The 22,505-nt window shown below is 41.8% G+C and overlaps 1 long non-coding RNA gene across 1 annotated transcript; it reads right to left on the reverse strand.

The window, feature by feature from the left end:
* Positions 1-7,745: 7,745 nt before the first annotated feature.
* Positions 7,746-18,651, reverse strand: LOC138854867 (uncharacterized). Its single transcript, XR_011394017.1, has 2 exons — positions 16,830-18,651; positions 7,746-10,545 (listed from the first exon to the last, which is right to left on the reverse strand). It is a non-coding gene; the product is annotated as an uncharacterized lncRNA (long non-coding RNA).
* Positions 18,652-22,505: the final 3,854 nt, after the last annotated feature.

The following is a 22,505-nucleotide window of genomic DNA, read 5'->3' on the forward strand; positions in this document are numbered from 1 at the left end:
CCCCCTTGATTGTAATAATCCTCTCTTGGATTGAATTGGCCTGCCTCATTGACCCTTGTGGATTTAGCTCTTATGATTATAACCAGCGCTGTATAGCCTTTGTGGCTTAGCGCTTTATTATAATAATATAATTGCCTCCCATTTCCCAGGCACACTATGACCTCTGTGGGTTTTGTGCTTCACCCTTGGTAACAGAAAAAGTAAAAGTTAATGAAAATGGCACCAGGCTGCCATCTACTGTCCCCTCAAGGAAGGTTCCTTGATGTTGGTGAGGGGCTCTTGATTTAGGGAATTGGATCTGTGCTCCAGTTCCCCGAATTAAGCCTGAATGCCTTCCACATCTACCCCCAGTGGCGCTGTATAATCTACATTTGGACAGTTCAAGGGTTAAATTAGTTCATTTTTTGCATAATAGATGGTACTATAAGTTAATGATGGCTTAGCGCTTTTCGATTATAATATGAATTAATGAAAATGGGAGGAGAGACTATAAATATTTTTAGTTCATTTTTTTGCACACTAGATGGCACTGAAGATGAGAAGGGCACTTGGATGCCATCTATTGTTGGAATTATGAACTAAATCTTTAGTTCATTTTTTGCATAATAAATGGTGCTAAGTTAATGAAAATGGGAGGATAAATTAGGGGAAACTGAACTAAATATTTTTTAGTTCACTTTTTGCTCAATAGATGGCAAAAAAAAAATTTGAAAATGGGAGCATTAATTAGGGGAGTAAACAAAATATTTTTAGTTCATAATTCTCTCACTAGATGGCATCCAAGTGCCATTTTCATTAGTAATTTTCAGTGCCATCTATTATACAAAAAATGAACTAAAAATTTAGTTCATAATTCTCACAATAGATGGCATCAAAGTGCCATTCCTATTATTAATTTTCAGCGCCATCTGTTGAGCAAAAAATTAACTAAAAATATTTAGTTTAGTCTTCCCTAGTTTATCATCCCATTTTCTAATTTTTTTTTCGCCATCTATTGAGCAAAAAGTGAACTAAAAAAAATTTAGTTTAGTCTTCCCTAGTTTATCATCCCATTTTCTAATTTTTTTTTCGCCATCTATTGAGCAAAAAGTGAACTAAAAAAAATTTAGTTTAGTCTCCCCTAGTTTATCATCCCATTTTCTATTTTTTTTTCGCCATCTATTGAGCAAAAAGTGAACTAAAAAAAAATTTAGTTTAGTCTCTAGTTTATCTTCCCATTTTCAATAACTTACAGCACCATCTATTAATCAAAAACTGAACTAGATTTAGTAAACAATTCCAACAATAGATGGCATCCAAGTGCTATTTTCATTAGTAATTTTTAGTGCCATCTATTGTGCAAAAAAAATTAATTTAATTTAATCTCTCTTCAATAGATGGCAGCCTAGTGCCATTTTTCATTAACTTTTAGTGCCATTAGCAAAACCAAGTGCTAAACCCACCTGGGTCACACAGGGCTGTCTCCCTGCACTAGATGGCACCCCAAATGCAGTGTAGTGACTTAATGACTCCAAGCACTATTTTCCTTATACAAGATGGCACCAAAGTGCAATGTTATAGGTGCCATTTGTAGTACTATTATAATCAAGGGGAAGCGCTAAACCTGTAGGACTATACAGCGCCTGTGGGGGATGTGGAAGGTATTCAGGCTTAATTCAGGGAACTAGAGGTCAAATCCAATTCCCTAGATCAAGAGCCCCTCACCAGCATCAAGGAACCTTCCTTGAGGGGGATCTGTAGTTGTAGACACACAGACAGTAACTAACTTTATTAAGACAATAATCTTGTATCAGAATTTGTGATGGATCATATCTGGTATACCTGGAGTGTGTTCTGGGGGTCAACGCCCCCATGACCCGGTCTGTGACCAGGCCTCATGGTGGATCGGGCCTGATCAACCAGGCTGCTACTGCTGGCTACACGCAATCCAACGTACGAACCACAGCCCGTCTGGTCAGGTACTGACTTTAGGTGCCTGTCCAGTGCCTGCTTGAAGACAGCCAGGGGTCTATTGGCAATCCCCCTGATGTATGCTGGGATGTAGTTGAACAGTCTTGGGCCCCTGACACTTACTGTGTTTTCTCTTATAGTGCTAGTGACACCCCTGCTTGTCATTGGGGGATGTTGCACTGTCTGCCGAGTCTATTGCCTTCATAGGGAGTGATTTTCATGTGCAAGTTTGGTACTAGTCCCTCTAGGATTTTCCAGGTGTATATAATCATGTATCTCTCCCTCCTACATTCTAGGGAGTACAGGTTTAGGAACTTCAAGTGTTCCCACAGTTTATAGGCTGGAGAAACGTGTAAATATTAGAGAAGTATGGCAGTAGGCCTACTGGCCCATGCTAGGGTAAATCTTGAGGCACATTAACATGTTAGGTAGTGATGGTAGTAGATAATGGTGGTAATGGTAGTTACTGGTAGTGTATGTGTTTCAATATTTATATTACGTATTTGTATTGTGCAGTGAAGAGTTTTTACGAGGATAGTGAGGCTCAGGTTAGAGTATGTAGGAAAGATGGAGATTAGGAAAGGTTGGAGGGAGAGGGTAAACGAGGTTTTGCATGCGAGGGGCTTGGATGTCCAGCAAGCATGCATGAGTGTGTTAGGAGCAAATGGTTTTTAAGACTTGACATGCTGTTGGAGTGTAAGCAAGGTAACAATTATGAAGGGATTCAGGGAAACCAACAAGCTGGACTTGATTCCTGGAGATGGGAAGTGCACTCTGTAGAGTTTTATAACTGTAGTGTAAGCACGCCTCTGGCAAGACAGTGATGGAGTGAATGATTATGAAAGTTTTTCTTTTTTGGGCTGCCCTACCTTGGTGAGAGACAGCCAGTGTGTTAATAAAAAATTATGGGGGGAGCACTAAACCTGTAGGGATTGTACAGCACCTGAAGGGAAGCTAGGGTAGAAGTACAGATCAAATTATTATTATAATCAAAAAGAATGTACAGATCAAAGCCCCTCACCAGCATCAAGATGCTTCAATATCCATATTAAAGTTTTTTCCTGTTGCAAGTAGTCTTGGTTCTTTGTGCTTGTCTTATGTCACATAATTCTTTCATACTATATATTTCTGTATTTTTTTCAACCCTCATTAACACTTTTGATTATAATAATTTTCCATTTTTATTATCAATTTTGAGTTAAGAATTTCATTGCATGGTTGTGGTAATTCTTGTGTTGGACAAACATTGGTTTAAGATGCATATTTATGCTCAATAATGCATTTACTTTAGTTTCTTGCAGTTTCTTCCAGATAAATATTTTTGAACTTTAGTGTTATGTCTCAGGCAAGACAGTGATGGAATGAAAGTGTTTCTTCTATTTTCAGGCAACGTGGCCTCGGTGGGAAGCGGCCGATGTGTTAAATAAAAACTAATATCTCTTCACATCCACCACATGGAACTTTGTGAAAAATCTTGTATTGTTAGTGTTTGTCTCAACATCACAAACAATACAAGATGACATGCACAATTGCTTATTGGCTCGGGTACAAAAAAATTGTGATCTTAGAGGTGATGTTACATGTAGGGATAATTATATATTGCTCTAAGATAGAGATAAATAGTATAAAACAACATGATGGAGAAATAGAAATGCAGAGTAATGCAATCCTTTATCAACTCTGTTTCACCCACACAGTGGACTTTATCCAGTCACAAACACATATTAATAAAGCCACAGTGTCACAAGCACATCTTGATAAAGCCACAGTGTCACAAACACATCTTGATAAAGCCAAAGTCACAAACACATCTTGATAAAGCCACTGTGTCACAAATACATCTTGATAAAGCCACAGTATCACAAACACATCTTGATAAAGCCACTGTGTCACAAACATATCTTGATAAATTGTCACAAACACATCTTGACAAAGCCACAGTGTCACAAACACATCTTGATAAAGCCACAGTGTCACAAACACATCTTGATAAAGCCACTGTGTCACAAGCACATCTTGATAAAGAAACAGTGTCACAAACACATCTTGATAAAGCCACAGTGTCACAAACACATCTTGATAAAGCCACAGTGTCACAAACACATCTTGATAAAGCCACAGTGTCACAAACACATCTTGATAAAGCCACAGTGTCACAAGCACATCTTGATAAAGCCACAGTGTCACAAACCCACCTTGATAAAGCCACTGTGTGTGTGTTAAACATAGTCAATAAAGGATCACATTATACTTTATTTGTGTCTATTTTTCCATATTGCTTTACTTTGTCCTTTGGATGTATGGAAGTTTGTCATGGGATTCTCTCTGCAGTTTGTGATGATGATTATTGCAGTTTTATAATAAATGTTTTGGGTGTTGCAATCTCCCTGACATATCAACACCACTGTTATATACACACCTCATAATTAATATTATATTAATATATATACAATTCTTGACTATTAACTAATCTCTGGCCATCCTGCCCACTGTTAGTGTAGATGGTCCAAGTCACGAAACGTCGTCGTAAGCTTCTCTCTTTTATGTGCGGGTTATTTGTGTAATATTATATAATATTGATATTAAAATCTCTGGGCCCACTAGATCCACACTAACCAAAATAAAGTACTACAGTGGTACCTCGGGATACAACAGCTCAAAACTCGAACAATTATGCAAGTGTATTTATGTAAGCGCTTTTGTAAGTGTATTTTTGGGGGTCTAATTTACATTATTCCTTATGAGAACAAATTCGTTCAGTATCGGCACTTGAACAGCCTTCTGGAATTAATTTTGTATCCCAAGGTACCACTGTACTGTACTATATTGTACATGTCTATACCATTACTATGACTTGTAAATGATAAATGTATAGGTAATCCTGGCTTTATACATCATTGTTCCATGCCTAAGACAACTGTACCACACTGCTGTGCCATCATCTAAGCATAAGAAAAGAATTTTTCCTCTGAAAGTCATGCGTGCCATAAGAGGCTACTAAAATGCCAGTAGCATTATTATAATAAAAAAGAAGCACTAAACCATAAGGGCTATACAGTGCTGCAGGGCAGGAAGGAAGCGAGGGTATCAGGTGGCAAAAGGGAGATGGATGAGTAATAGGTTACGGAGAACAGCGGGGCAGTGGATGGTGAAAGGGTAGAGGGCAGCAAGAGATTGAGGTAGAAAGGGCTGAGGGGAGTGTGAAAGGTGTCATTATCAGAGTTTGTGGAGTAAATCAGTCGTTGTCAAGAAGTCAATGAGAGAGTCAGGATTAAAGGAGGGTCCATCAGCAAGAAGGGAAGGTAAAGAGAGTAGTAGAGCGGAGACGACGTTGGAGGTAAATTCTGCGTGCTCGTTGATAGAGAGGGCAGTCTAACAGAATGTGGCTAATCGATACTGGAACTTGACACTGCTCACAGAAAAGAACAGGGTGCCTCTCCATGAGATACCCATGAGTAAGACGAGTGTGGCCAACGCAAAGGCGGGAGAAAGTAGTCTCCCAACCTCGACGCTGATGACAAGAAGATGGCCAGTAACCTATGCGCGGTTTAATAGAATGAAGTTTGTTACCGAGCAGAGTTAACCAACGTTGTTGCCAATGGGTGTGAAGGTTGGTAGCTATTACAGCAAAATAGTCCGGAAATGGAACACCTCTATATGAAATTGGTAGGATGAAATTGGTAGGTCATGTACTGCTGACCGCGCAGCAGTGTCTGCCTGTTCATTGCCCTGTACATCAACATGACCAGGGACCCAACAAAAAACAATATCTTTATGCTTGGTAGAGATACGGCATAGCCAAAGTTGGATATGGAGAACTAGGGGGTGAGGTGTATCAAATTTCCGTATAGCCTGTAGAGCACTAAGGGAGTCTGAGACAACCACAAATGATGATACAGGCATAGATGCAATACGAATAAGTGCTGCAAGAATGGCGTACAATTCAGCAGTAAAAATGCTAGCCGAAGATAGTAAATGCCCTCGCATGACGCTGTCCGGAAACACTGGTGCGAATCCGACGCCGTCAGAAGACTTAGAGCCATCTGTGTACACTGCGATGGCATGAGAATGAGAGTGGAAGTGGTCAAGAAAAAGAGAGCGGGAAGCCACCGTAGGCAGTTGGGCTTTCGAGCAAGGGAGTGAGAAAGAACAGACCCAAACAGCTGGAGCTTCCCAGGGGGGGTATGGAAAAGTGAGATGCTACATGAACATACAAAGGTGGTAAATGAAGGGAAGACAAGAGCGAATGTAGGCAAAGAGAGAAGGGACGGAGCAAACAGGGGCGGCGAACAAATAATGTCTACTAATATCGGTGACCATTCTATAAATTGAAGGATTGCAGAGGTTGTGAGAGCATACAGACAAGGATGGAACATTCGCTTCTGCATAGAGGCTCTCAACAGGGAAAGAGCGAAAAGCACCAAGGCATAAACGTAATCCTTGGTGATGGATGGGGTTGAGGCTAGAGAGAGAGTAGCAGGAGAGGCCACTGAATAGATCTGGTCACCATAATTGAGTTTCGATAAAATGAGGGCTGAATGTAGGTGAAGGAGAGTTCGACGATCAGCTCCCCATGAAAGATGAGCAAGGGTTTTAAGAAGGTTCAGCCGGCTGTGACAAGTTGCCTTCAGAGAGGTAACGTGAGGTTTCCAGGATAACCTACGGTCAAAGAGAAGGCCTAGAAACCTGACTATCACACTCAGGGATACAGGAGCCATAGAGGTACAAAGGATGATCGGAGCTGACAGAGCATCTAGTGAAAGTAATTTGGTGAGTTTTGGTACTGGAAAATTTAAGCCCATGCATGGTGGTCCAATTGGAAACACGGTCGACCGCATGCTAGGTTACTTCTTTCTTTTTGTTTTTAAGAAAAAAAAAAGAAAATAAAAAGAAAAAAAGAAAAAAGGGGAACAGGGAGGAATAGTTCCTAGGAGGAATGAAAGGGCCGAAAATCACCCTCCGCGCCCAAGAAGACCTCAACACCACAAGTAGTGCAGATGCGGCATGGAACCCGTGCCATACCCTACCTTTCATGCCAGTAAACCAGCAATCCAGGATAGCAACCTCACATCTGCCGAGCTACCTCGGTGGAACAAAGAGAGGGCGGCCGGATATCCGCCACAAAGCATACCTCCTTTGGCCACCACCCCCGGAATCCGAAAGGCGGCCTCCAGAGATACACCCGTCACCCAAAAGACACCCAAAGCCACCCACCAGAAGACCAGAGAGGGAATTGGATATCCCCAGGCGATCCAGATTCCACGGCAAACTACACCACCACAAGAACCTCAACGGAATGAGATTGACCCTGGTACCCTTCCCCCTACCTAGGAACCAGTAGGCCTGTGGAAAGAATCCCAAAGGCCAAAAAGAGGAAGGGAATAAGGGAGGGACGGGGGGAGGAGGAGGAAAGGAAAAAGGGGAGGATGGGATAGGGAAGGGGGGATTGGGGGGTAATTAGGTTCGGTCTGAGGAAGGAGACCAACAGGTCTAATTCCTCAGACCAAGAGCCTCTTCACCATGCCAAGGAGCCCCCCTTGAAGAGGAATGCCAGTAGCAAGGGGCTAGTAACCCCTTCTCCTGTATACATCACTAAATATAAAAAAAAGACCTGTTTTTCTTTTTAGGTCACCCTGCCTCAGTGGGATATGGCTGACACATTGAAAAACTTCTGAAAATTGTGAGACCTTTACTCACTCTGCCTGAGGTATCCCAGCAAGCGAGCACATCTCCTGTATTATCCCAGTGCTTAACAGAATAGGAATGGCATAAGAGGGTACAAATAAAAATGGGAACTATGGCTATAGTTTACTTAATAACATAAAGAGCGAGAATACAACATATCCTGACGGAAAATTACACAACTGACCTATGAGACTTATTACCAGGGGAAGGGTAGATGTTATCAGTAACACAGACTTGTACTCACTCTTAATTCACCGACCAGCTGACCCAAGATTCGCAATGCGTGGTCCACTACACACACAGCTGTCCAGGGCTCCCATTCACCAGACCTGTCACCAACCTCCCTCTCTAGCTGTTTCCTTGAGCTTATATGGTCCTTAATTCAGAGATATAGTGTCATGTTGATGCCCAGTAAAGCTTAATAAATGGAAGATCCTCATCCTTCACATTTATACACATTATCATGCACACAACTGTGTGGCTAAATAAATACATCATTGATTATCCAGCAATTGGTCATCTGAAATTCAAAACTGTGCAGCAGTCTTTTTAATACAGAGACCTGAAAAATAATCCAGAAAAACAATATATTTTTTTTACATATCAGTTGTCTCCCACCATGATGGGGCAATGAAATAAAAGAGGAAAGACATTCACCATCATTCATTCAATAGCTGTCTTGTCAGAAGCAATGTAACATCACAGTTAATGTGACCCTTTGAACTGTAACATCCTCACCCATCCTTCAGAGTGCAGGTACTGTACTTCCCACCTCCAGGACTGTAACATCCTCACCCATCCTTCAGAGTGCAGGTACTGTACTTCCCACCTCCAGACCTGTAACATCCTCACTCTTCCTTCAGAGTGCAGGTACTGTACTTCCCACCTCCAGGACTGTAACATCCTCACCCATCCTTCAGAGTGCAGGTACTGTACTTCCCACCTCCAGGACTGTAACATCCTCACTCATCCTTCAGAGTGCAGGTACTGTACTTCCCACCTCCAGGACTGTAACATCCTCACCCATCCTTCAGAGTGCAGGTACTGTACTTCCCACCTCCAGGACTGTAACATCCTCACCCATCCTTCAGAGTGCAGGTACTGTACTTCCCACCTCCAGAACTGTAACATCCTCAACCATCCTTCAGAGTGCAGGTACTGTACTTCCCACCTCCAGAACTGTAACATCCTCACCCATCCTTCAGAGTGCAGGTACTGTACTTCCCACCTCCAGGACTGTAACATCCTCACCCATCCTTCAGAGTGTAGGTACTGTACTTCCCACCTCCAGGACTGTAACATCCTCACTCATCCTTCAGAGTGCAGGTACTGTACTTCCCACCTCCAGGACTGTAACATCCTCACTCATCCTTCAGAGTGCAGGTACTGTACTTTCCACCTCCAGAACTGTAACATCCTCACCCATCCTTCAGAGTGCAGGTACTGTACTTCCCACCTCCAGAACTCAAAGTCCCACTAACCAGGTTCTCTGAATCCCCTGATTAATCCTATTTTGCTAACACTAACAACACCAGAACATCAAAAAAAAAATGATGTAACTATCGTGTTTTTGACTCTTGTTCAACCCCAGCCAAGGATGCTGCATAATCGAAGATCTATTCTTCGTTTGATCTTGTATACAAACCATCTAGCAGACATTAACCTTTGCCTGTTTGACGTGAGGACACTGGAGCTGTGGCTACAATACTCCAGAGATGAACATCCTAGCCAGGAAAATTGTTAGTTATGGAAAATGCTGAATCTGTAGAGATCATTTGAGTATAACCAATCCAGGTAGTGTATAACCAAGCCAGGTGGTGTATAACCAAGCCAGGTGGTGTATAACCAAGCCAGGTGGTGTACAACCAAGCCAGGTGGTGTATAGCCCAGCCAGGTATTTTATAGCCCAGCCAGGTGTTGTATAGCTCAGCCAGGTGTTGCACAACCAAGCCAGATATTGCATAAGCAAACCAGGTATTGCATAACCAAGTCAGGTGTTGCATAACCAAGCCAGGTGTTGTATAACCCTACAGCATTTACAAATATACGTAAACCACAAACAATAAATACATCATTCTCCTTTTTAACTTTGAATATGTGTAGTGGGAGTTCATAGGAGATATGATGATTGGAGTAAAACACACTTGTTGGATGGTAACACTTATATTAGCAGAGTATGAAGGGGGAGAGCCCAACCTGCTGTGTCTTGCCTGGCATTTACATTTACATTTACTACAGCAAGCCAATGGAGGAGAAAGCAGTGATAAAAATGAGGAAGATGTAGCAGAGAGTCTCTCTATTGATAGGTTAATTAACCCTTAAACGGTCCAAAGGTATATATACGTTCACTCGCGCAGCGCCCCTGAATATTTTGAAAAAAAAAAATCTTTTTTTTTCATAGAAAAAAAGAGCACATGCTTTTAAATGTTTTAGAATAAAAAAAAATTAGGGTCAGTACTTACCGAGATATGAGGCCTAGAAGTTGGCACTGGATGCTCATGTGACGGCAACATGAGTCCTGCCACTTGCAGAAGTGTTGACGATATACCTTTTTTCTATTTTTCATATTTTATATAATTTTTGTTCTGATAATTACAATTTATAGTAGTTCTTGTCATTTCATAACCAATCTTTGTTCTGATACTAGTATTAGGTACTGAAATTGTACTCAAATTATCAAACACAGTGACAGGTGGACATTTACACCTGCCTTGGTCATTTACTATTCTCTTGGAATATATACAAAGTATTTATATGTCCCAGCAATGTTTTGGATATGTGGAAGTATACAATAATAATTAGGAGCAGCAGCAGCAGCAGCAGCAGGAGCTGGAGCAGGAGGAGGAGGAGGAGCTGGAGCAGGAGGAGGAGGAGGAGGAGCAGGAGCTGGAGCAGGAGCTGGAGCTGGAGCTGGAGCAGGAGCAGGAGGAGCAGGAGCAGGAGCAGGAGGAGCAGCAGCAGAAAAAGAATACGTAATAATAATAATGCATAATAATAATAATAATAATAATAATATATAATAATAATAATAATGCATAATAATAATAATACATAATAATAATAATAAGGTTGGGTGGTAGACAGCAACCACCCAGGGAAGTACTACCGTCCTGCCAGATGACTGTGAAACAGAAACCTGTAACTGTTTTGCATGATGGTAGGATTGCTGGTTTCTTTTTCTGTCTCATAAACACGCTAGATAACAGGGATATCTTGCTACTCCTACGTACACTTTGGTCACACTTCACAGACACGCACATGCATATATATATACAAACATCTAGGTTTTTCTCCTTTTTCTAAATAGCTCTTGTTCTTCTTTATTTCTTCTATTGTCCATGGGGAAGTGGAAAAGAATCTTTCCTCCGTAAGCCATGCGTGTCATATGAGGCAACTAAAATGCCGGGAGCAATGGGCTAGTAACCCCTTCTCCTGTAGACATTTACTAAAAAAGAGAAGAAGAAAAACTTTATAAAACTGGGATGCTTGAATGTGCGTGGATGTAGTGCGGATGACAAGAAACAGATGATTGCTGATGTTATGAATGAAAAGAAGTTGGATGTCCTGGCCCTAAGCGAAACAAAGCTGAAGGGGGTAGGGGAGTTTCAGTGGGGGGAAATAAATGGCATTAAATCTGGAGTATCTGAGAGAGTTAGAGCAAAGGAAGGGGTAGCAGTAATGTTGAAGGATCAGTTATGGAAGGAGAAAAGAGAATATGAATGTGTAAATTCAAGAATTATGTGGATTAAAGTAAAGGTTAAATGCGAAAAGTGGGTCATAATAATCGTGTATGCACCTGGAGAAGAGAGGAATGCAGAGGAGAGAGAGAGATTTTAGGAGATGTTAAGTGAATGTATAGGAGCCTTTGAACCAAGTGAGAGAGTAATTGTGGTAGGGGACCTGAATGCTAAAGTAGGAGAAACTTTTAGAGAGGGTGTGGTAGGTAAGTTTGGGGTGCCAGGTGTCAATGATAATGGGAGCCCTTTGATTGAACTTTGTATAGAAAGGGGTTTAGTTATAGGTAATACATATCTTAAGAAAAAGAGGATAAATAAGTATACAAGATATGATGTAGGGTGAAATGACAGTAGTTTGTTGGATTATGTATTGGTAGATAAAAGACTGTTGAGTAGACTTCAGGATGTACATGTTTATAGAGGGGCCACAGATATATCAGATCACTTTCTAGTTGTAGCTACACTGAGAGTAAAAGGTAGATGGGATACAAGGAGAATAGAAGCATCAGGGAAGAGAGAGGTGAAGGTTTATAAACTAAAAGAGGAGGCAGTTAGGGTAAGATATAAACAGCTATTGGAGGATAGATGGGCTAATGAGAGCATAGGCAATGGGGTCGAAGAGGTATGGGGTAGGTTTAAAAATGTAGTGTTAGAGTGTTCAGCAGAAGTTTGCGGTTACAGGAAAGTGGGTGCGGGAGGGAAGAGGAGCGATTGGTGTAATGATGATGCAAAGATAGTAAGGGAGAAAAAGTTAGCATATGAGAAGTTTTTACAAAGTAGAAGAGATGCAAGGAGGGAATAGTATATGGAGAAAAAGAGAGAGGTTAAAAGAGTGGTGAAGCAATGTAAAAAGAGAGCAAATGAGAGAGTGCGTGAGATGTTATCAACAAATTTTGTTGAAAATAAGAAAAAGTTTTGGAGTGAGATTAACAAGTTAAGGAAGCCTAGAGAACAAATGGATTTGTCAGTTAAAAATAGGAGAGGAGAGTTATTAAATGGAGAGTTAGAGGTATTGGGAAGATGGAGGGAATATTTTGAGGAATTGTTAAATGTTGATGAAGATAGGGAAGCTGTGATTTCGTGTATAGGGCAAGGAGGAATAACATCTTGTAGGAGTGAGGAAGAGCCAGTTGTGAGTGTGGGGGAAGTTCGTGAGGCAGTAGGTACAATGAAAGGGGGTAAGGCAGCTGGGATTGATGGGATAAAGACAGAAATGTTAAAAGCAGGTGGGGATATAGTTTTGGAGTGCTTGGTGCAATTACTTAACAAATGCATGGAAGATGGTAAGGTACCTAGGGATTGGCAGAGAGCATGCATAGTTCCTTTGTATAAAGGCAAAGGGGACAAAAGAGAGTGCAAAAATTATAGGGGGATAAGTCTGTTGAGTATACCTGGTAGTGTATGGTAGAGTTATTATTGAAAGAATTAAGAGTAAGACGGAGAATAGGATAGCAGATGAACAAGGAGGCTTTAGGAAAGGTAGGGGGTGTGTGGACCAGGTGTTCACAGTGAAACATATAAGTGAACAGTATTTAGATAAGGCTAAAGAGGTCTTTGTGGCATTTATGGATTTGGAAAAGGCGTATGACAGGGCGGATAGGGGGACAATGTGGCAGATGTTGCAGGTGTATGGTGTAGGAGGTAGGTTACTGAAAGCAGTGAAGAGTTTTTACGAGGATAGTGAGGCTCAAGTTAGAGTATGTAGGAAAGAGGGAAATTATTTCCCAGTAAAAGTATGCCTTAAACAAGGATGTGTGATGTCACCGTGGTTGTTTAATATATTTATAGATGGGGTTGTAAGAGAAGTAAATGCGAGGGTCTTGGCAAGAGGAGTGGAGTTAAAAGATAAAGAATCACACACAAAGTGGGAGTTGTCACAGCTGCTCTTTGCTGATGACACTGTGCTCTTGGGAGATTCTGAAGAGAAGTTGCAGAGATTGGTGGATGAATTTGGTAGGGTGTGCAAAAGAAGAAAATTAAAGGTGAATACAGGAAAGAGTAAGGTTATGAGGATAACAAAAAGATTAGGTGATGAAAGATTGGATATCAGATTAGAGGGAGAGAGTATGGAGGAGGTGAATGTATTCAGATATTTGGGAGTGGACGTGTCAGCGGATGGGTCTATGAAAGATGAGGTGAATCATAGATTGATGAGGGGAAAAGGGTGAGTGGTGCACTTAGGAGTCTGTGGAGACAAAGAACTTTGTCCTTGGAGGCAAAGAAGGGAATGTATGAGAGTATAGTTTTACCAATGCTCTTATATGGGTGTGAAGCATGGGTGATGAATGTTGCAGCGAGGAGAAGGCTGGAGGCAGTGGAGATGTCATGTCTGAGGGCAATGTGTGGTGTGAATATAATGCAGAGAATTCGTAGTTTGGAAGTTAGGAGGAGGTGCAGGATTACCAAAACTGTTGTCCAGAGGGCTGAGGAAGGGTTGTTGAGGTGGTTCAGACATGTAGAGAGAATGGAGCGAAACAGAGTGACTTCAAGAGTGTATCAGCCTGAGGTGGAAGGAAGGCGGGGTAGGGGTCAGCCTAGGAAAGGTTGGAGGGAGGGGGTAAAGGAGGTTTTGTGTGCGAGGGGCTTGGACTTCCAGCAGGCATGCGTGAGCGTGTTTGATAGGAGTGAATGGAGACAAATGGTTTTTAATACTTGACGTGCTGTTGCAGTGTGAGCAAAGTAACATTTATGAAGGGGTTCAGGGAAACCGGCAGGCCGGACTTGAGTCCTGGAGATGGGAAGTACAGTGCCTGCACTCTGAAGGAGGGGTGTTAATGTTGCAGTTTAAAAACTGTAGTGTAAAGCACCCTTCTGGCAAGACAGTGATGGAGTGAATGATGGTGAAAGTTTTTCTTTTTTGGGCCACCCTGCCTTGGTGGGAATCGGCCAGTGTGGTGATGAAAAAAAAAATAATAATAATAATAAATGTTCACCCCTGACAGTGACAAGATAAGGGGAGATAACATCTGATAAGAGCTGATGTTTGATGAGCGTAAACGAGGGTGGGGGAGGGTGCAGCTGATAAGAAAAGATTATATGACCATCCCCCTAGCTTTGTTTTTGCTGATACACTAACATTTCTGTCTGTTTATTTGTCTGTCTGTCAAGCTCCCTGTCTATCTGTCTATCCGTCTAGCTCTCTGTCTCAGAGAGAACCACAAGACTGCATCATCACTTTTACTCACATCTTCAAGCAGAGTATAGCACTTTGTCTGGATTTTTGGGTTATCCTAGGTAATTTATACTACGTATACTTGTATTTATGTGTACCTGTGAGACAGAGATAGACAGATTGAAAGAGATAGACAGAGACAGATAAACAAAGCCAGAGACAGATACAGATAGACAGACACAGATAGAGACAGATAGACAGAGATCGACAGACCCTAAACTTGGGGTTAACATCACTTTCCTGTTAAAAGAGGAGTGTTAATATGACATTACATCAGTGAATCCTTGGTGTTTGCCCCACTGTTTGTTCTAGCTGGCGCTCAATTTAACTGGCGCTCCCACAAGGTACTAAGTGGTCCCAGATTTTTTTAATACTGCTCACAAATTCTGGCCACAAAATAGAGCGAAACACCAACGTCAAAGACCTGGGAGTGATCATGTCGGAGGATCTCACCTTCAAGGACCATAACATTGTATCAATCGCATCTGCTAGAAAAATGACAGGATGGATAATGAGAACCTTCAAAACTAGGGAGGCCAAGCCCATGATGACACTCTTCAGGTCACTTGTTCTATCTAGGCTGGAATATTTCTGCACACTAACAGCACCTTTCAAGGCAGGTGAAATTGCTGACCTAGAAAATGTACAGAGAACCTTCACAGCGCGCATAACGGAGATAAAACACCTCAATTACTGGGAGCGCTTGAGGTTCCTAAACCTGTATTCCCTGGAACGCAGGCGGGAGAGATACATGATTATATACACCTGGAAAATCCTAGAGGGACTAGTACCAAACTTGCACACGAAAATCACTCACTACGAAAGCAAAAGACTTGGCAGACGATGCAACATCCCCCCAATGAAAAGCAGGGGTGTCACTAGCACGTTAAGAGACCATACAATAAGTGTCAGGGGTCCGAGACTGTTCAACTGCCTCCCAGCATACATAAGGGGGATTACCAACAGACTCCTGGCAGTCTTCAAGCTGGCACTGGACAAGTACCTAAAGCCGGTTCCTGACCAGCCGGGCTGTGGCTCGTACGTTGGTTTGCGTGCAGCCAGCAGCAACAGCCTGGTTGATCAGGCTCTGATCCACCAGGAGGCCTGGTCACAGACCGGGCAGCGGGGGCGTTGACCCCCGGAACTCTCTCCAGGTAAACTCCAGGTAAACACCGAGTGTCAAGACCAATTCTATGATGATCAGGCATCTCAGGCCAATCATGCCAAATTTGGAGGCAGGAAAAATAAAAGGTATATATACGTTTGGGGAGCTACATAGAGTGAACATATATATACGTTTGGACCATTTAAGGGTTAAGTGTATTCTAACCTAATCACTCTGTAATCCAGCACACTACAGGTCCCAATGATGCCGGATTAGTGATGGCTGACCTGTACTATATAACTGACGGACTACTACAAGGGCAAAGCGCTTCCTTACACCTGTTGTCCTGTTCACCTAGCAGAAAATAGGTACCTGGGTGTTAGCCGACTGGCGTGGGTCGCATCCTGGGGGACAAGATTGAGGACCCCAACGGAAATAAGTTAGACAGTCCTCGATGACACACTGACTTTCTTGGGTTATCCTTGGTGGCTAACCCTCCAGGGTTAAAAATCTGAATGAAATCTTATCTCTTATCACTCATAAGGACTATATAACTGTTAGGGATTACTATCAGGATTATATAACTCTTAGGGATTTCTAGAAGACTATACAGTGGAACCCCAAGTTTCGTCTGCCCTGAGTATTACATGCTTCAAGTTTAGAACCATTTTTTCGGTTAAATTTTGTCCCGAGTTTCGCACTGTAAGGCCTGTCTAACAGGACTACAGATGCCACACACATCTTATTAAAAAAATACAATTTTGGTGACCCATTTCATACCATTTTCAATCCAAATTATGCCTACTTAGGTTGTATACAGTGGACTAGATTCCATAAAATTTACTTTGTAACAGCAGTGTTTGTATTAACACAACTGACCAACTGCCAAATAACCCTTCAGCTATACAACATATAACTATGTATATGACTCTTAATATAAATCACTAATATAAAATGACAAATATTTCAAGTACATCTATCCAACAACTCTCTTCAATTACTATATAACAACTAAGGAAGTACAGTGGACCCCCGGTTTACGATAATTTTTCATTCCAGAAGTATGTTCAGGTGCCAGTACTGACCGAATTTGTTCCCATAAGGAATATTGTGAATTAGATTAGTCCATTTCAGACCCCCAAACATACACGTACAAACGCACTTACATAAATACACTTACATAATTGGTCGCATTGGGAGGTGATTGTAAAGCTGGGGTCCACTGTACAGTATCTGCACCCTAAAGGAGGGGTGGAGACATTAGCAGTTTTGAGGTGTAGCATCAGTGCCACTCTGGCAAGACTGTGATAGTAAAAGCATTTCTTCTTTGTTTGGGTCACTACCTTGGTAGGAGACAGTTTCTGGAAACAAAATTTTTAAAGTATTTATGACACTATTACTCAAGTGTCATTGCAAAGATCTAATGTGGATTGCATCAATCAACCCAGTTACTACATGAGATGGATTTAATAAACTATACTGACAGATTGAAGATCTGTTCGATAAAATGCTATAAGTTCCCAACATCCCTCTAGTTTACACCAACAGAGCCCACTGAGGTTACCATGATTATTAACTCTCTAAATAACAAATCAAGGAATGTAACCCGAGTGCCACCACTACTGTATAAACGAGTGGCTCAAATCCTTTCACCCACCATTGCATTACTCTTCAACAAATCGCTAGATAATTAACACTTTCCCAGCATCACTCAAGCTAGCAAGGATTACACCAATATACAAAGGTGGTGACCCAACAGATATAACAATTATAGACCAATATCAAACTTGCTGTTGGAGTGTGAGCAGGGTAATATTTAGTGAAGGGATTCAGGGAAACCGGTTATTTGTTATAGCCAGACTTGAGTCCTGGAAATGGGAAATACAATGCCTGCACTCTAAAGGAGGGGTTTGGGATATTGGCAGTTTGGAGGGATATGTTGTGTATTTTTATACGTATATTTATAGATGGGGTTGTAAGAGAAGTAAATGCGAGGGTCTTGGCAAGAGGAGTGGAGTTAAAAGATAAAGAATCACACATAAAGTGGGAGTTGTCACAGTTGCTCTTTGCTGATGACACTGTGCTCTTGGGAGATTCTGAAGAGAAGTTGCACAGATTGGTGGATAAATTTGGTAGGGTGTGCAAAAGAAGAAAATTAAAAGTGAATATAGGAAAGAGTAAGGTTATGAGGATAACAAAAAGATTAGGTGATGAAAGATTGGATATCAGATTGGAGGGAGAGAGTATGGAGGAGGTGAATGTATTCAGATATTTGGGAGTGGACGTGTCAGCGGATGGGTCTATGAAAGATGAGGTGAATCATAGATTGATGAGGGGAAAAGGGTGAGTGGTGCACTTAGGAGTCTGTGGAGGCAAAGAACTTTGTCCTTGGAGGCAAAGAAGGGAATGTATGAGAGTATAGTTTTACCAACGCTCTTATATGGGTGTGAAGCATGGGTGATGAATGTTGCAGCGAGGAGAAGGCTGGAGGCAGTGGAGATGTCATGTCTGAGGGCAATGTGTGGTGTGAATACAGTGGACCCCCGCATAACGATCACCTCCGAATGCGACCAATTATGTAAGTGTATTTATGTAAGTGCGTTTGTACGTGTATGTTTGGGGGTCTGAAATGGACTAATCTACTTCACAATATTCCTTATGGGAACAAATTCGGTAAGTACTGGCACTTGAACATACTTCTGGAGTGAAAAAAATATCGTTAACCGGGGGTCCACTGTATAATGCAGAGAATTCGCAGTTTGGAAGTTAGGATAGGAGGAGGTGCGGGATTACCAAAACTGTTGTCCAGAGGGCTGAGGAAGGGTTGTTGAGGTGGTTCGGACATGTAGAGAGAATGGAGTGAAACAGAGTGACTTCAAGAGTGTATCAGTCTGTAGTGGAAGGAAGGCGGGGTAGGGGTCGGCCTAGGAAAGGTTGGAGGGAGGGGGTAAAGGAGGTTTTGTGTGCGAGGGGCTTGGACTTCCAGCAGGCATGCGTGAGCGTGTTTGATAGGAGTGAATGGAGACAAATGGTTTTTAATACTTGACGTGCTGTTGGAGTGTGAGCAAAGTAACATTTATGAAGGGGTTCAGGGAAACTGGCAGGCCGGACTTGAGTCCTGGAGATGGGAAGTACAGTGCCTGCACTCTGAAGGAGGGGTGTTAATGTTGCAGTTTAAAAACTGTAGTGTAAAGCACCCTTCTGGCAAGACAGTGATGGAGTGAATGATGGTGAAAGTTTTTCTTTTTTGGGCCACCCTGCCTTGGTGGGAATCGGCCAGTGTGATAATAAAAAAAAAAAATAAATAAAATATACTTCTAAGCTGTTGTATTCTGAGCACCTCTGCAAAAACAGTGATTATGTGTGAGTGAGGTGAAAGTGTTGAATGATGATGAAAGTATTTCCGTTTTGGGGATTTTCTTTCTTTTTGGGTCACCTTGCCTCGGTGGGACATGGCCGACTTGTTAAAAAAAAAAAAGTCAAACTTGCCTTTACTTTCCAAAATCTTCAAGAAACTCGTACACAAAAGGTTACATCCCTTCATAACATCACAAAGCATCCTCAACCCCTGCCAGTTTGGCTTCAGGAGAAACAAAAGCACAAATGATGCAATAATAAAAATGCTAGATCTACTTTACACAGCACTGGATAAAAATGAATACAGTGGACCCTAACCTAACGAACGCATCACATAACGTTAAATCCGCCTAGCGATACATTTTAATGCAAAAATTTTGCCTCCGCTAGCGCTAAAAAACTCGCTCAATGCGATTCGTTCGAGACACGTCCACGTGCGGCCTGAGCCCGCCTCACTTGTTCCGTGGGTGCCAGTGTTTACAAGCCAGCCACCGCGGTCGCTTCCAAGCATACAATTGGAACATTTCATATTATCACAGCCTTTTTAGTGATTGCACCTGCAAAATAAGTCACCATGGGCCCCAAGAAAGCTTCTAGTGCCAACCCTACAGCAAAAAGAGTGAGAATTACTATGGATATGAAGAAAGAGATCATTGCTAAGTATGAAAGTGGAGTGCATGTCTCCGAACTGGCCAGATTGTACACAAAACCCCAATCAACCATCGCTACTATTGTGGCCAAGAAAACGGCAATCAAGGAAGCTGTTCTTGCCAAAGGTGCAACTTGGTTTTCGAAACAGAGATTGCAAGTGATAGATGTTGAGAGACTGTTATTGGTGTGGATAAACAAAAAACAGATAGCAGGAGATAGCATCTCTCAAGCAATCATATGTGAAAAGGCTAGGAAGTTGCATGAGGATTTAATTAGAAAAATGCCTGCAACTAGTGATAATGTGAGTGAATTTAAGGCCAGCAAAGGTTGGTTTGAGAGATTTAAGAATCGTAGTGGCATACATAGTGTGATAAGGCATGGTGAGGCTGCCAGTTCGGACCACAAAGCGGCTGAAAAATATGTGAAGGAATTCAAGGAGTACATAGACAGTGAAGGACTGAAACCTGAACAAGTGTTTAATTGTGACGAAACAGGCCTGTTTTGGAAGAAAATGCCAAACAGGGCCTACATTACTCAGGAGGAAAAGGCACTCCCAGGACATAAGCCTATGAAAGACAGGCTTACTCTGTTGATGTGTGCTAATGCTAGTGGTGATTGCAAAGTGAAGCCTTTATTGGTGTATCACTCTGAAACTCCCAGATTGTTCAGGAAAAACAATGTCCTCAAGGCTAATTTGTGTGTGCTGTGGAGGGCAAACAGTAAGGCATGGGTCACTAGAGACTTTTTCTATGGCTGATTACACCATGCATTTGCCCCCACTGTGAAAAATTACCTAACTGAAAAGAAATTAGACCTTAAGTGCCTCCTGGTATTAAACAATGCTCCTGGTCATCCTTCAGACGTGGCAGAGCGCCTTTCTGTGGAAATGAGCTTCATTAAGGTCAAGTTTTTGCCTCCTAATACCACTCCTCTCCTGCAGCCCATGGGCCAGCAGGCCATTTCCAACTTCAAGAAACTGTACACAAAAGCTATGTTTGAAAGGTGCTTTGTAGTGACCTCAGAAACTCAACTGACTCTAAGAGAGTTTTGGAGAGATCACTTTAGCATCCTCAATTGTGTAAACATTATAGGTAAGGCTTGGGAGGAAGTGACTAAGAGGACCTTGAACTCTGCTTGGAAGAAACTGTGGCCAGAATGTGTAGACAAAAGGGATTTTGAAGGGTTTGAGGCTAACCCTGGGAATCCTATGCCAGTTGAGGAATCCATTGTGGCATTGGGAAAGTCCTTGGGGTTGGAGGTTAGTGGGGAGGATGTGGAAGAGTTGGTGGAGGAGGACAATGAAGAACTAACCACTGATGAGCTGCTAGATCATCTTCAACAGCAAGAGGCCACACCTGAGGAAACTGCTTCGGAGGAGGGGATAGAGAAACTGAGGAAGTTGCCTACTTCAAAGATTAAGGAAATGTGTGCAATGTGGCTTAAAGTGCAAACCTTTTTTGATGAAAATCACCCTCACACAGCTATTGCAAGCCATGCTGGTGACTATTACACTGACAATGTTGTGAAACACTTTAGGAATGTCATAAAGGAACGGGAGGTACAGGCCTCTATGGACAGATATGTTGTGCAACAGAGGTCCAGTGACTCAAGCTGATCCTAGTGGCATTAAAAGAAGAAGGGAAGTAAGCCGGGAAAAGGACTCAACACCTCAAGTCCTAATGGAAGGGGATTCCCCTTCTAAACACTAACACCATCAACACTCCCCCCTCCTCCCATCCCATCAATCATCACCAGATCTTCAATAAAGGTAAGTGTCATGTAACCGTGCATGTCTTCTTCAGTTTGTGAGTATTAAAATTAATATTTCATGTGCTTAAAAATTTTTTTTTGTTCATACTTTGGGGTGTCAGGAACGGATTAATTTGATTTCCATTATTTCTTATGGGGAAAATTAATTCGGCTAACGATAATTTCGCCTAACATTGAGCTCTCAGGAACGGATTAATAGTGTTAGGTGAGGGTCCACTGTATATTGAACAATCATGGTGACATCAGTTGTACTCTAGTATGATTGGCCACTCAGAAGACATAATAATTAAGCAAGATGTAATACTGTGTACTAGGGATGTATCGGATGTGAAAATTTAGATATGGCGGATGCGGATGTGTATTCGGGGTGGATAAATGGTAACACATCGACTCCCTTATTTTTCAACCGATTATGTTCATTTTTGGTGTACTATTAGAAGCTTATATCGAGTATCCTGTGCTGAAGTTTCAAACATATCGGCCAAAAAGGAAATGAAATATGCAAAATTTACGAAAAGTTACATTTGGCAGTCGGGGGTGACTCAGTGGTACTTGGAAAAGTGGTTTTGACACTTGCTGCTGATAGAACACTTCTAATTCCATCACGAAGCATGAACCAATTCTAAAATAAACCTTATCTTCATGCAAAAAAAAAATAAAGTTTCATAACTTTTTGACATTTTGGAAGATGTCGGTCTTGTTGCCCACATAAATCAAAAAATATTTGGGATACTTCAGAAAGGAACACAGCCACTAATAAAGCATCATTCTTCTATGTTTGTTGTGAAAATCAAGTCAATTCATTCATAAATAAGGATGGTCCCGGCCTAAATAGGTAAATAACTTACTTCCGAGATATAGGCCGCAGCGCGCGGCACCCCAGGTGCCCGAGAAATTTTTTTTTCCCCGAAAAATTCACTTTCTTTTACACTTTTTCCGTGCCCTACGAGTGTTTATTACAGTTAACCGTTGTAAATCTCCGTTTTCTCTCATCACTGATGAGAGAATGGATCCTTTCACCTTCAGGGGATATATCGGTAAATTTTTTTTCCTCTGGGGCATCATATTATGCTATATA

The sequence above is a fragment of the Cherax quadricarinatus genome, chromosome 72 (assembly GCF_038502225.1).
Source record: "Cherax quadricarinatus isolate ZL_2023a chromosome 72, ASM3850222v1, whole genome shotgun sequence".
NCBI classification, from domain to species: Eukaryota; Metazoa; Arthropoda; class Malacostraca; order Decapoda; family Parastacidae; genus Cherax; species Cherax quadricarinatus.